The sequence below is a fragment of the Sciurus carolinensis genome (genome assembly GCF_902686445.1).
Source record: "Sciurus carolinensis chromosome 19 unlocalized genomic scaffold, mSciCar1.2 SUPER_34, whole genome shotgun sequence".
In the NCBI taxonomy this organism is placed as follows: domain Eukaryota; kingdom Metazoa; phylum Chordata; class Mammalia; order Rodentia; family Sciuridae; genus Sciurus; species Sciurus carolinensis.
In genome coordinates, this window is record NW_025920112.1 from 5361746 (window position 1) to 5376844 (window position 15099).

The 15099-nt window shown below is 40.8% G+C and overlaps 1 pseudogene; it reads right to left on the reverse strand.

Annotated features, from left to right (window-relative positions):
* Window positions 1-2833: 2833 nt before the first annotated feature.
* LOC124973522 (transportin-1-like) lies at window positions 2834-13019 on the reverse strand (annotated as a pseudogene).
* Window positions 13020-15099: the final 2080 nt, after the last annotated feature.

Here is a 15099-nt window from a genome sequence, read left to right on the forward strand (position 1 = left end):
ATCTTTTCTTCTCCCCTTTCCCACCCATCATTTCACTGTACACAGTCCAACATTCCTCAATTCTTCCCTTACCTGCCTATTATGTATCATCATTCACTTATCAGGGAAAACATTCAACCTTTGGTTCTTGGGGCTTGGCTAATTTCCATTTACCTGCAAATTTCATAATTTTATTCTTCTTTGTGGCTGAGTACTATTTCATTGTGTATGGTTGTCACAGTTTCTATATCCACTCATCTATTGAAGGACATCTAGTTTAGTTCCACAATCTAGATATTGTTACTTGAGCTGCTTTAAACACTGTTGGAGTTGTCTCACTGTAGTGTGCTGATTTTAAGCCCTTTGGACAAAGATGCCAAAAACATATGGTGGAGAAAAGATAGCCTCTTCAACAAATTGTGTTGAGAAAACTGGAAATCCATATGCAGCAAAATGAAATTAAACTTCTATCTCTTACCCTGCAGAAAACTCAACTCAAAATAAATCAAGGACTAGGAATTAACCCAGAGACGCTGCAACAAACAGAAGTAAAAGTAGGCCCATATCTTCATCATGTCAGCTTAGGTCAAGAATTTCTTAAGACTCCCAAAGCACAAGAAATAAAAACAGGAATCAATAAATGCAATGGATTGAAATTAAAAAGCTTCTTCTTAGCAAAACATACAATCAACAATGTGTATTTCTGGTCATTTGGCTCATTTTTTTTTTTTTTTGACACGACTTGGTTCCTCCTTTATTTGACAATTCCTTTAGGATAGTTCCTCCCTTTCCTGATTTGCATTGTTATTTTTCATCTCTTCCTCATGGAATATTTTGCTGAGAATGCTCTGTAATGCTGGCTTTCTTTTTGTAAATTCTTTTAACTTTTGTTTATCATGGAAGGATTTTATTTCATCGGCAAATTTGAAGGTAACTTTTGGTGGATATAAGATTCTTGGTTGGCAACCATTTTCTTTCAGGACTTGAAAAATGTTGTTCCAGGCCCTTCTAATTTTTAGGGTCTGGATTGAAAAATCTGCTGATATCCATATTGGTTTCCCCCTGAATGTAATTTTGTTCTTTTCTCTCACAGCCTTTTAGATTCTGTTCCTGATTTCTTACCATCTTCTCTGTTTGGTCAACTTTGTTTTCAAAGTTAAATATGTTTTCTTCAATATCTGAGGTTCTGTCTTCCAGGTGTTCTATCCTATTGGTTATGCTTTCTATGGACTTCATAATTTGGTTTATTGTTTTCTTCATTTCAAGGATTTCTATTTGGTTCTTTATCAATATCTCTAACTCTTTATTAAAATGATCTTTTGCTTCCTGTATTTGCTCTTTTAACTGTCGATTGATGCGATAATTCAATGCCTGCATTTGCTCTTTCATCTCATCATTCAATGCCTGCATTTGCTCTTTCATCTCATCATTAAATGCCTGCATTTACTCTTTCATCTCTTCATTTTCTTCCCTGATCATTTTAATTATGTACTTTCTGAACCCCATTTCTGTCATTTCTTCTGCCATTTTGTCATTGGATTTTATTGATGTAACATCTAGATTTGTTTGGGGCATTTTCTTCCCTTGTTTTCTCATATTGTTCAGGTATCAGTGGACCGCTGAGATCTTGCAGATTCCCTCTATTGACTTACAATGTCCCTGAAGATTTCTAGTATATCACCTCTTAGCCTTCAGTAGACTGAAGTCTTGGAGGAAGTTGATAATGCAGTGCTCCACAAGGAAGCTGCCTCTCTAGGGGTGGTGGCCTTCAGGTGGGTTATATTCCCTGCTAGTGGGGAGAGTTGCCTCCACTTGTTGACCAATGGTCATCCAAAGGGGAACTGGGCTGCAGGCTGAGGCAAGGCCTGTTTGGACCTGTGTCTCTGGTTTTACCATCCTTGTGGAAAAACCTCACCCGGTAGGGAAGACTCACCCTGTGGGGAGGTCTCGCTGGTCAGTTTCCCTCCTAGAGGTTCACCTCAATCCACAATTACTGCCTTGACTGGGCAGCCTTCCTCTGCAATGTTCTCAGAGTCCTGGACCTACCTCCTGGGCTGGGGATCCTCGTCCTGTGCAGAAGAGTCTTCTTAGGCTTCCCCTCCACAGAGAAGCTGCCCGCAGTCCTGGAACCTTCACTCCACCCCTCAGCTTGTCTCTGTGTGGCTCCTCCACCCAGAAGGCACCTAAGTCCTGGGACCGTGCTCTGCACCTAATTGCCTGGAAGTGACCCGCCGCATGCCTCCTCCTCTGGGAAGCCACCCAAGCTCTGGTACGGTCACTCTGAGTCCAAGTGACCCACCACATGCCTCTTCCTCCGGGCAGCCACCCAGTGTTCCATGTGGTCTCTCCAAGTCCGAGCAACCTGCCACACTCCTCCTCCTCCAGGAAACTGCCCTGAGTTCTGCTGTTGTCACTCCAAGTCCAAGCAACTCCCTGTGCACCTCCTCCATCCAGCAACCACCCAGAGCCCCAGTGCAGTTGCTTCGAATCCAAGTGACCTGCCCACGCCTCCTCCTCTTGGCAGCCACCTAGAGTTCCAGTGCAGTGACTCTGAGACCAAGCAACCTGCTGTGTTCCTCCTCCTCCTCCGGGCAGCCACCTGTGGTTCCAGTGTGGTCCTCTGAGTCAAACAACTCACTGCTCGCCTGCTCCTCTGGGCAGCCTCCTGGAGCTCCAGTGCGTTGCTCCGAGTTGAAGCGTTGTGCTGAGTGACCCACCTCTACAATGCTCCCAGTTGTCCAAGTTCACTACTCGAGCAGGGGTAGGGGTTTCTCATTGGGCTACTCTACTTCACAAAGTTCCCTGCGTTCTGGGACTACTGCCCCATCTGGGATGTCTCCACAACAGAAAAGACTCAACTGGCGGCTTTGGGTGGACCCGAAGTCTCTCCATATCTCCTCTTCTTGAATCCTGAGACCTGGAGCAATATGAAATGCAGCCATCCTCTAGTCCGCCATTTTGAAACCTTTGGTTTTATTATTTTAATTTGATTTGTTTTATTTCCAACATTTGGGAGGGGCTCAAAATGTTATTTCCAAGATCCTGATTCTACAGTGGGAAGGTCAGCTGATTTATAATTCTATTAGCTTTGTTTGTGTAGCTCTTCAACAGCATGCAAAACAAGGTACCATAATGTGGGCATATTGATATAAAACCCATTCAATTTAAAAATAAAGATTTTTAGTGTTTCTAGCCTCCATTCTTAGGTTTCCTTTATTGTGCATTACAGATTTTTTTCCCTTTCTTATCCCTATGCATCATTTATGTGGTTCTTGTTTTGTACAATTCCTCATAATATTTAGAATGTGCTGTTTTGTGAATAGACTGAATAGATTTTTTTCTTTCTTCACATCTAGTACAGAGTTGTAATTGAAGACAGATTTCTACCTACAATGGTTCCATATGTTAAAATATTTCCCAACATCGACTTAATACATGATGTCACACCTCCCTTAAGGCCCTCCCAGTAGAGTTGGGAATAATCTCTATTCCTTACTGGTACATGCTTCCCCCCATAAAGGATACCATGTTCCATGGGTGCTTGAGCTCCCTTACAGTCTCTTGAGGACTGCAGTTTAAGCATACTAGATTAAGCACCAAAAAAAAAAAAAACTGCAGGACACTCTTGAAGGGAAGAGAAAATGGTCTGAGAAATGTCTTCAATGTTTACCCCCAACTTGATTTTTAAATCCATGAAGGATCTTACAGAACATCTCTCTGAGATCATCTTTAGGGTCAATCCATGATGAAACGGCATCATAAAAAAGTATAAAATTCTGGATTACACCACTAGGAATCACACTAGTCATGGTACAAACACATGGAATGCTGAGTTCTTTTCTTTATTGTCTCCTATGTTTCTCAGACAGTTACACCAGGGTATTATGAACTGCTGTAGAATGGGGGTCACCTTTGAGCCCACAGAACCAAGACAACCACTTGATATTGCTGTATTCTGTAACAAGGTCTTTAGTGTGTTGGGATGTTAGTGATTTCTACAAGCTAGTACAACAGTAGGAAACTAAACCTGCATATTTATACCCATTTGAATGGAGATTCCTCCAGTTGCCCAAGTGCATTGTTGCAGCCTAAAATGACTTCGAATTTTGGTTGGTTCCCAATATCAGCATGAAATAGACTCTACAAATTTTAACATGCTGAAAGCAAGCTTCAGTCAGGTCATCTAATAGGGAAAAGTATCTCTGTCAAACTCGTGGCATTTTCACCACCATACACTGGTACATTAGTGTTAGGAAATTGTTTTGGGCTACTGGCTGTTCAATGTTACCTCCGAGTCCTTCAGTCAGGCCACAGAGTAAATCAATAGCCACTCTCATAAAATCTTTTCCTGGAGCCTCATATTGAACTAGTTGAGCATTGCTTAGTAGGGCTTGTGGAAGTGTCTTCTGTACTTGGTTCATGCCATGGTGATAGGTTCACAGTATGGAAGGAAGCAAGACTGCAGGGTCATGACAACTGAAGATATGCACTCAAGTAAAGGAAAGAGATCTCTGTTCTCATCCTCTCAAATACTCCATTTCTGGATCAGTGAAGGAATTAGCTTCTGAATATGTTCTGTTGGTTTAAATAATATTCTATTGAATCTGCTTGCATTTCTATGTCATCATAAACAACAAGTAGTTACTTAATTTGGTATTTTATAAATGTGAAGACCCAGGTATCAAGCATATAAGCAAGGTAAGAGCAAGTTCTGAACAAATCTCATCTTTAAGGGTATCAAAGGCACTGCAGGCCTCCTACTTTCTGTTCCTGTCTAGCACAAGCTTTAGCAACTCTGTCATTAATGGCTCCAGGTATGTGTCTGGTGACTGGCTGACTACCCAGTGTACACAGTGGCTAAGTGTCCAGAATGTGATGGAATGCACAAGGGACTTTTTGCCATAGAAGAACTGAATAAGATTAAGAGTAAGCTCAGACAGTTATGGAATCATGCCCTGCATACAACCTTCAGCAATTGCTCCAAAAATCAAGGTGCCTCATTTTTCATGTGAGGAAGCAGGCAATCCATTCAAACTTCAAGACAGATGACAAGGGCCCAAAACACATGATTTGTACCTTTGGTTCCTCATCACTGGGCAATGCAAAGAGATTTTCAATAAAAGAATCAATGTGAAACATCAGAGCTTGAATCCTACTAATGATAAACTGAGAGACACATGCAAGAGAATGAAACCTTTTATTGGGGCTACAGTGCTAGAAGAACTGTAAACATTCAGGAATCTTGATATTGACAGTGTGATCTGAAACTTCACTATCTAAAATATCAGTAGAGACATCACATATCTTCTGAAGGGTCTCAAATGCATGCTTACAGATGTTGTGATTTCAGAATCAATAGACTACAAAGTGCTGGTAACCGGCCAGACCAGTTCTGAAATTCTCCCTTGGAGGTGATGACTGTAGTCAGTATCAGTGGCTCTAATAAAGGGGAGGTGTCACGAGGATTATTTGAGCATTCACTTTTATTAAAGTCTGTCACACATTTGGAAGGTTTGGAAAATGCACTTTCACATTATTCATCAAAAAGAAGCCACTTAATGATCTTGTGGGTTTATATTTCAATTTTAATTTTGTATGAACAAAAATCAGGAAGTTGTTAAAATCTGCATATTCATTGAGACCTTACAGTTTCTAGAACAAATTCTATTTAAGGAAACTTCCTTGTGTAACTGAATTCCATATTAAATAATTTGCTGCTTATTGACAATGAAAGTAGGCAATTTTTAAAAAGAATTAAATTCTTTGGGCTTAACAGAACATGGGTAAAAAAGGTCAGTATCTCATGGTCCTCCGGAGGGTGATGTCCAGACATGGGACTTCTTTAGCAGTGGCGGGATTTTCTAAAGCCTTTGTTCATCATGTTTTCACTCATAAACCATCTTGGCTTGCTGTCTGTGGTGCCCCAAAGGAAATCTCCTAGGTTGAAGCCCAAAGGAAACACATTCAGTAGTATGGCAGATGCCAACATCTGCTGCTGCAAATATGACCACTGAGAGTCCATGGTTGAATTTATATGCCCTGATTACTTTGTATGACTAGAATTATTCAATATGTGTTCTTTTTTATGAATGGGCTCATCCAGATGTTTTTGAAACTAGTGCACATTGTAGCATTTATCACTTTTATCATTACATTAAGAGATGAATGTGATACCAGCATTTTAAAAATCTGCATGTCCATTGATGGATGTTTTGACCTTCACACTGTTAACACAATGGGGAATTCACTGGTGATTGTCTGTTGAGTCTCCATTGCATGCTGGGAAGGATTCCATATGAACATGGTTTATAATGGTGTTGATGTGCTCATGGTAGGTGTACTCTGTTTAGGCAGATTTTGTTGAAAAGGTTTCCTAGGCTCTTATGAGGGAATTGTTCTGCGGTCTTCTTTTCTTTTTTTCTGGCATTTTCCATACTATCTTTAGCTGGTCATCCCCTACTCTATGCCTGTTATAATGATAATTTGCTGTCAATCTATTCAAAGAGAGAAAGAACCAAGATGCTATCTTAACAGTCACCAAGACAGATGCACATCTCGGACTTTAGGTCAGGAAGTGTGATAGATTGGAGGACTCAGGGAGCAACTGCGCCAGAAAGCTGAGGGTTTCACAGTATGGTAAAAGTGTACAGTGTAAATGACTCAGGCAAAGGAGACAATGTTAGTTACTATGTCTACAAGTTTATGTGACTTAAAGTCTTATGACCAATGAAAAGAAGGAAAATGTTCAGGAACAGTGTCAGTAATTGAGTTGGTCCTGGTTGGATAGCTGCATTCCTGAAAATTCGAAGTAACGAAAGTATATTTTAACCTATGGCACTTTTATGTGTACAGACCAATTTGCCTGGGGCCCAGAGCCTAGCATATTGGAGAAACACTGATCATGATGAACCAAGAGGGAAGCATGCTGAAGGAGGTCACAGAGTGACCAGTGAGCATCCTCCTACCATCTCCCTCAAGATTTCAGCAGAATCTTGGCCATGGAAGGCTGCCTCCATGCCATTATGGCTATTCCTCCTGACTCATGGTGAGGAGGACACCATGCTAGTCATCAGAACTATGTAGCTTCTTAAAACTAGACCAATCTCATGTGGACTCTTAATCTGTCTAGGTTTTATAAGGTTTGTGCTTTTCCTTTTCATCACTTTTCTACTATAACATTCCCCAATCTCTGGGGACAAAGTACAAGAATAGAAAAAGCATTGTGAAAACAAAATCAAGTCAGCTGTCTAGAGATAATGTTCATGGACAAGGGTTGTATGGGTGAAAACCTCTTTAGGTCCATAAACAGTGTTCCCACAGGGAGGGAGAAAAGATAAAAAGGATTCCTCTATTTTTTGTGTGTATTTCTGAGAAGTAATGATTAAGTAATTAGAAAAAAAATAGTTTTGAATAATGGAGGATGGGAATAGGCTTCTTGGAGCCATGGAGGAGTGCAGGGATCACAGGGCTAATAGCCCTGCAGGCCTTTGAGGGAGAGGATCCCTATCACCTGTAGGGGAATTCTGACTGATCCTGGTCTTGGTCTGAAAGTGACTATTGGAATTGTTGTTTATGCCAACCTCTGTAGACCCCAGAGAACTCAGCAACATCACCCAAGCCTGAGCCAATTGCAGACTCCTTATCCACACTTTATTTATCAAAGCTCATGCACAGTACACTAGTCAGGGTGGGGCATGTGAGGTGGCGGCCTGGCCTCCTAGGCAGATGGCCTCTGTGGAGGTGGTAACCCTCTGCTCAGGGCTGGAGCAAATCTAGTTGTCCAGTGGGCTTCTTGCATGGAGGGATGCTTTGAGCCTCTGAGCTACAGCAAGCAATGTAAAAACAGGGTTTTCTAGAGCACAGTTTGGAGTTATACTGATGCTGGCAGCCAACAGCAGCCCGTGTGCTCTGAGAATATTCCTGAGGATGCTCAGAGTCATGTCCACCACACCAGTACTACTCAATGGCAGGTGGACCAAGTTGCTGAGTCCTAGAGAAATAGGGTGACTCCTCTGCCAAGAGTTTCCAGTTTAATTTATACATCCATACCCTCTCAAAAGCAGAGGAATGCAGAGAAAAACACCTTTTTATCAGAATGATATTTAGTAACATTATTTGTGACTGTAAGAAAATGTATTACTTCAAAAATGTATTCAATTGTTTTCATAGCTTTGCATGTTTACTCACATATGGTTTAAATTTAAAAATTTCACTGCTTTACCTTTTCCTATAGTTGAACCTATTGTCATTTTATGAAGAAAGACTAGAAATGGTAGTGTAATTCACAAAATTTTTATATTGAAAATTTATATAACTCAGTCTTTTTCGGATGATGTTAAGGTAAGCAGTAGAACTTGTAAAGCCCAGATTCAAAGAGATTTATATAATTATGAACTTGAATGAGTGAAATGAGGATAATAATGAAACACATCTTTTTCTTTGGCCTGAGAATAACTGTCTATGTATTAATCTCCCAACAGCTTTTTTAACCTGTTTATTCCTGAGAATGTAGATGAGAGGATTCAAGAATGGAGGAACCATGGTATAAGAGGCAGAGAGAAGCATGACCTGGCGTGTGTCAGAGGTTGCTGAAGGTCTCAGGTACACACCTGTGATGGAACTGAGGAAACAGACACCACAAAGATGTGAGGGGTGCAGGTAGAGAAGGCCTTCCCTAGGGCTCTGGTGGTAGAATTTAGCACAGCAGAAAATATGTGAATACATGACATGATTATTATACCAAAGCAGCCACCACAGTCATTATAATAGAAACAAGAAGAAGGACCATGTTGCTGGTGGTGTCAGAGCAGGAGAGCCTCAGCAGAGAGGGGACATCACAGAAGAACTGAAGGACCAAGTTTGACTGACAGAAGGACAGCCAGAAGGTGTTCCCAGTGTGCACACCTGCATACACCAGGCCACTGAGCAGGGAAGCCAGGGACATGCGGACACAAACCTGAAGGTTTATGATGATGGGGTACTGTAGGGGCTGACAGATGGGCACATAGTGGTCCCAGGCCATGATGGAGAGAAACATAATTTCCACAAATGCACAAAAAATGACCAAGATCTTGGTTTCACAAACAGCCACTGAAATGGCCCTCTTGCCAGTGATGCAGTTGACACAGTCATTGGGGACATTGATGGAAATGAAGCACATGTCCAAGATGGACAGGTTCCTGAGGAAGAAATACATGGGCTTGTGCAGGTTCTGGTCAGCAGTGGTGACAGTGATGATCAGAAGATTCCCTAACAAGGTACCCAGGTATATCAGTGGGAATACTGTGAAATACAGGACTCTCATATTCCAGCCATGAGGAGAGCCCAGGAGGAGAAATTCAGTTACTCTGGAGAAATTGGTCATTTACTGGAAATTTTGGTTGTCTAGAAGATAAAGTGCAAGAGAGAAAAAGCAAAGCATGATTAACAAAATCACTTTACGTATTCACGTGCACAGAATTTTCCTGAATTTTTGATTACATTCCCTGAAGAGGAAATATCTCTCCTGGTTTTTGGATACATAATTATTTCTAAGCTGAGTGTACCTCCTAGGGTAGGCCTGGAACTCTGCAGCCTAGTGTTGGGAGTGACAAGCAGGGCTTGTACTCATTTCCTACATCTTACCTCCCATGACCTCAAGAGACTCCCATGCAGACCACTTGCTGGGGTTTCCCACCTCCTCTGCTGCAGGTCCCCCTGTCTGTCAGGGTGTTCTTAATGCTCTGTTATTTAGTTAACATATTTATTTTCCATAAATGTAATCCAAACTTATTTTATCATTGTATCCACAATTATTACAAATTATCATTAAAATTCAAATTGTAATTATTTTTTTCTATTTTCAGATAGGAATCTATATATAATGGTGGAGTATTTATCTTCAGGAACATGATTAAATTTTTCTCATGAGTAAACCATCTAAGGAATTCAAACTTTCCCATTCCAGGCTGAAGGTCCAGTGCTGTGTCAATCTAAGGTGCCCTGACTGCACCTGGACTCCCCTCAGTTGTCCACTCTGTCTTAGGCTCATGGCCACACACCCTCAGCCAGACCAGTTCCAGCTCCCTCTGGGGTTCTGATTTCTTCTCCGATGGACCATTGTAATGTGTTAACATCCTCCAGGTTCCAGCCCAGCCTACATTCTCCTATAGTTCTAATTTTACCTTAGTATGCTTTTACTCTGTGTTCAGCACCGTGAAGTTGAGGATTCCTTTGGTTATACAATCATTTGCCATTTCCTTGCTGGCACTTTCCATTATATTCTTTTCTCCACAATGTCATAATCATACAGAAAGACACTGACTCTACACACTGAGTGGAAGGTTTAGCTCATTGTTGCAGCACTTTTCTAGCAGTTGAGTCCAGTTCAACTCCATGTCTCCTACACCTTCATTTTCTCTGCCCTGTGCAAACTCAGGTCCTCTTCAGCACCTTGCCAGGTTAACCACACTCACCCATAGAAACATGATCATCCTGTGAAGCCTGCCTTGGATCCTCTGACAGTGTGTGTGTCCACCAGAGTCAGGAATGGCTGGAAGGACACTGGTAAATTGGTGCTAATTTGAGAGTAAGTGTGAAGTCAAGTGGTCTTACTGGGTCTACCTGCAATCTGTGTATCCCCATCCCTCATTCCTCCCTGAAGCAAACATGGCTTTCCACCTGAAGGACCCTCTTATTCATTGTTGGTTTTTACTATGATCTAATGTTTAATTTTCCAATTTTTGTGTAATGATCTTTCAAGGAGAATCAGATGATTCCTTTCTTTTGTAATATTTTCCATAATCTCCAATTTTTCTTCAGATTTTGTGTAGTGTTAGAAATCAACATGTTATACTACCTTTTGGTTAATGAGTATGTAATCATGTTTTGGTCCATGTATCACTCATCATTTTATCTTTGAGTAGCAAATGCATGACTTCCTGCACATGGTCCATTAACTAATGCCTCGTGGCATTGTTGACTGACCACTCACCTAGACTGACCTTTTTTCTTCCACTGATTGACAGATGAAGAGCTCCAAAGCAGGCTCTCACCCTTCTTCACTGCTGCAGCACACACAGTGCAGGCTGGGGTGAGGTCATCAAGCCCAGCACCCTTGTACACTTGCAAGGTAAGGTCTATTTACAGCAGTGCTTGCTCAACAAACATTATGATGACACAAACATGACTGGTTTCCTAGGAGGATAAAGAGATGGTGACATTTTGAAAAGAAGAAAAGTATTGTTTTTTTAGTAATTTGATTATTATTAGAGGACAAAATCTGTAATATAGTATGTAAGAGTGTAAACATATATGACAAATTCAGAAGGTGATGGGTGATAAGATAAATTTATATTAAACACCTTGCAACTTTTCACCCTTGCTAGTGACCCCCACGCTCTGCATGGGTTATTGCTGATCAACTCCAGGCATTTGTGTCAAATATAAGATGGAAAATTAACTGTGCATTTTGTATTTCAAAGCTGGCACAGAAATACAGAGACATGTACTGGGATTATATTTTTCTACTAAACCATGTACTGTTTTAGTTTCTCATATATATTGTGGTAAATTCTCCAGTAAGTAGTTTCAATCATATGAATGTAATCTATGTTCTTCTTTGCTTATGGGCTTTAAGCATAACCTGAAAAACTTTTCTCTAAATTTGACTTATTTTCTCATGGATTAGTCTCAAAGGAACTTCAGATTATGGATTTGATACAATAAATATATGAATCATCATCCTAACTTTCATAGAAACTCAGAATACTCTTGCACATCTACAATATGATTACTTTATAAATCCTGGATTTAAAATAAAAAATAAGATTTAGTTTCTCTAGTTTGACCTCAATAATTTTAGAGTGTTCAGAACTCTATTGTCCTTCGTGGAGTGAAAATAATTGAAAATGCCCCAGAAAAATAAGAAGATTGAAAAATAAATATGAAGATCAGGTAGCATGTGGGTCAGGAAAAAGAAGTAGGAGAAGAAATAACATGTTTAATGTCAGAAGTATGAAGACGGACTACTCCAAGTTCTTTCCTCTGTAAGGGTGAAAGCTGGAAGTTTTCATTTTGGTCTTTCTCCTAATAGAGCTTAACATAAGGAAGCATATGGGAAATGGATTGCATTTAAAAATGAAAAGGACAGCTTGGATTATAAAACACAGTTATTAACTATTTTCAAAATTACATTTTTTTCCTATTAACAATTGTGACTTAATGCTAATGATCAGTCATTGAGGAATGCTGAAGGGCACATTATTACATCCTGACCTTTATAATATGCTTACAAAGGCTGATCAATTTTAGTTTTCAATTTTTCCCAGGGGATCCATATCCTCATCGCACCTGATATACCTTTACAATGAAATGTGAAAAAGTATTCAAAAGGAAAACATAATTTTGATCAGGACAAAATGTGAGATTGATGAATTCAAAATGCTTCATTGAAAATTGTTTAAAATGTTAGATGTTTTATTTCCAAAGCCACTGAAAAAATAATATTTTATTTGCTAAATAAATTCTTATCTACCAACATATAATCTGCCAGGTTTGTGGGAACTTGTCCTTCTTGCCTTAATATGAATGAATTTCTTTGTTATATTTTGAATCTCTGCAGATAATTCTGTGCATATCCTAAGCATGTGGTCAGTAAAAGTAATATGAAAGGAATAATTTTAAACACATAAGAGGTAACATGAAGAACTATTACATGATGTACTTGCAAACATTGCACTTGTCCATGACACACCAGGTCCATTACTAATGAAGCACTAGGAAACATACCAAATACTACAGAGTTTATAAGACATCTCTGGATTTGTTATTCTTTACAGAATTTATGGTTTGTTTCCTGGACTAACTGATTCTCTGGATGAGATTGCAAATTGTTGAGTAGAATAAAAATGATGGTCAGATGCATTTGAATGCTAACTGCCAAGTACTCACTTCTGATTGTTTCTAATACCAAGTGGGAGCAGAACTGAGTCTTTCCTTGCCTTCCCCACTCACCTGTGTCTGCAGCCAGGGTGGGAACTGTCCAGCCAGCACAGTGCCATGTTGGATGTGGGGAGCTCACTCATCTCTGCTTTATGTGAACTTGGTGCCTTGCCAGGAAGCAAGGCCCTCGGGAGTCAGAGCTCAGCCTGCAGAGACAGCAGGGGAGGGGGGCACACACCACCAGGCAGCAGCATCTCCATAGCCCAGGAGAAGTGACCTGGCCACATGCCAGTGAGGTCAGTGGATGACACAGGGGAACTCCTGTGCTGGGCATTGTCAAAAGTCTTACTGAGATACAAGTAACACTGAGGAGACACTGATGGTGCTCACTGTGTATTTTCATTTCCACTCCTTTACATCAGTGTGATTGAGGGGTTATCATGGGGAACAGTTAACAATCAGGATGCTGAATAAGTCTCACTCACTAACCTGTAAGTGGGAAACATCTAACACTGTTTTCACTTCCACAATAAAATTTCTTATCATTGAGATAAAATCCATATGACATAAAACTAACCATTATAACAGTTCTTCGTTAATAATTCAGTGTTTTTATGAATTTGCAAAATTGTACAACAGCAAGTACTTCTTATTTCCAAATAGTTATTTTATTTCCAATGAACTGTCTAATCTGTTACAATGCCCCTGTTATCTCTACCCTACTTGTTTTCACTGGAAAACACTAAGTATATTTTGTATATTTGAATTTACATATTTTTGAAATTTTGCATAAATAGAATCATTCAACATGTGTTTCTTTTCTGGCTTGCCTTAGACTAATGTTTTAAAAAATCCACCTTGTAGCATGTATTGTTAGTTCAATCCTTAAGGTTGAATGACATTTCATTATATGTATAAGCCAGCAATACTTTAATCAACACATCCATTTGTGGACATATTTTTCTTTATTCTGTTAATATAATGTGACTGATGTATTGGTTATCATATGTTATCATATGTTTTCTCATCATTGACCTCTATGGCATATGATCCCTACTCTGTATGATTATGTTTAATAATTGTGTCAGTCAGCTTTACATTGACATGACTAAAATACACACTCAAAACCAAATCATCGACAACAAATTAAAAACCAACTCAGATAAGGGTTAAGACATATTGGCTTATGGGTTCAGAGTTTTAGTCTATCATCTGCCAATTCCATGGCTTTGTGCCCATGCTGTTGTCACAAAGGGGCAAGACATAGAAGAGGGTTGTTGCTCAGGAAGTGGCTCCCAGGAAGCAAAGACAGGGAAAGGGGAAGGGGATGCAAAGAAGATGACTGCTTCCAGGGCTTCACCCCAGTGGCCACCTCCTCCAGCAACGCCCCCACATACTTAATGCTACCACCTGGTCAATTCATTCATTCAAACTGGGATGGACTGTTTAGGTTGTAGCACTCACAATCCAATAATTTTACCTTTGAAAATCCTGCATCAACACAGGAAAATTTGGGAGACACCTCACATACCATTAATAACATTTCCAGGGGCTAGGGAGGTAGCTCAGTCAGTAGAGTGCTTGCCTTGTAAGCACAAGACCCTGGGATCAATCCCCAGCACCCAAATAAATAAATAAATAAAATAACATTTCCACACCGGACTCCCAAGCTGCAAGTCCAATTCACATTACAAAAAGAATTCTGGGGCCATCCAAGATGGCGGACTAGAGGGTGAATGCATCTCCATTCGCTCCAGAACCAAGGATTCAAAAAGGGGAGGCATTGAGATACTGGGACTAAAATAGAGCCATGGGTGAGTCTTGCCCACTGGGTAAAGCTCGGCCTGGGTGGCAGGCCCAGATGCAGGTGGCTTATCGGAGCAGGGCCGGGAAGCTAGACTCTCCCCCAGTAAGCCCTGCGCACTCTGGCAGTGGGCCCCTCCCACACCACCAGCTTCTCCAGCTTCTGAGGAGCAGGCCCCCCAGTGAGAGTCTTTCTGATCAGAACCAGCTCCAAGTCCCAGAGCCAGCGGGGAGCCCTCCGGCCCGCAAGCAGCTTCAGGGACCAGAACAGGGCAGCCAGGGACTTCCCCAAGCAGCCCGGCCCTCTGTGGCGGGAGGCGCCTTCAAGGCTATCCTCTCGGAGCAGACTGCCCAGTGAGAGCCTTTCTACACAGAGCCAGCCACAAGTCCCCGAGC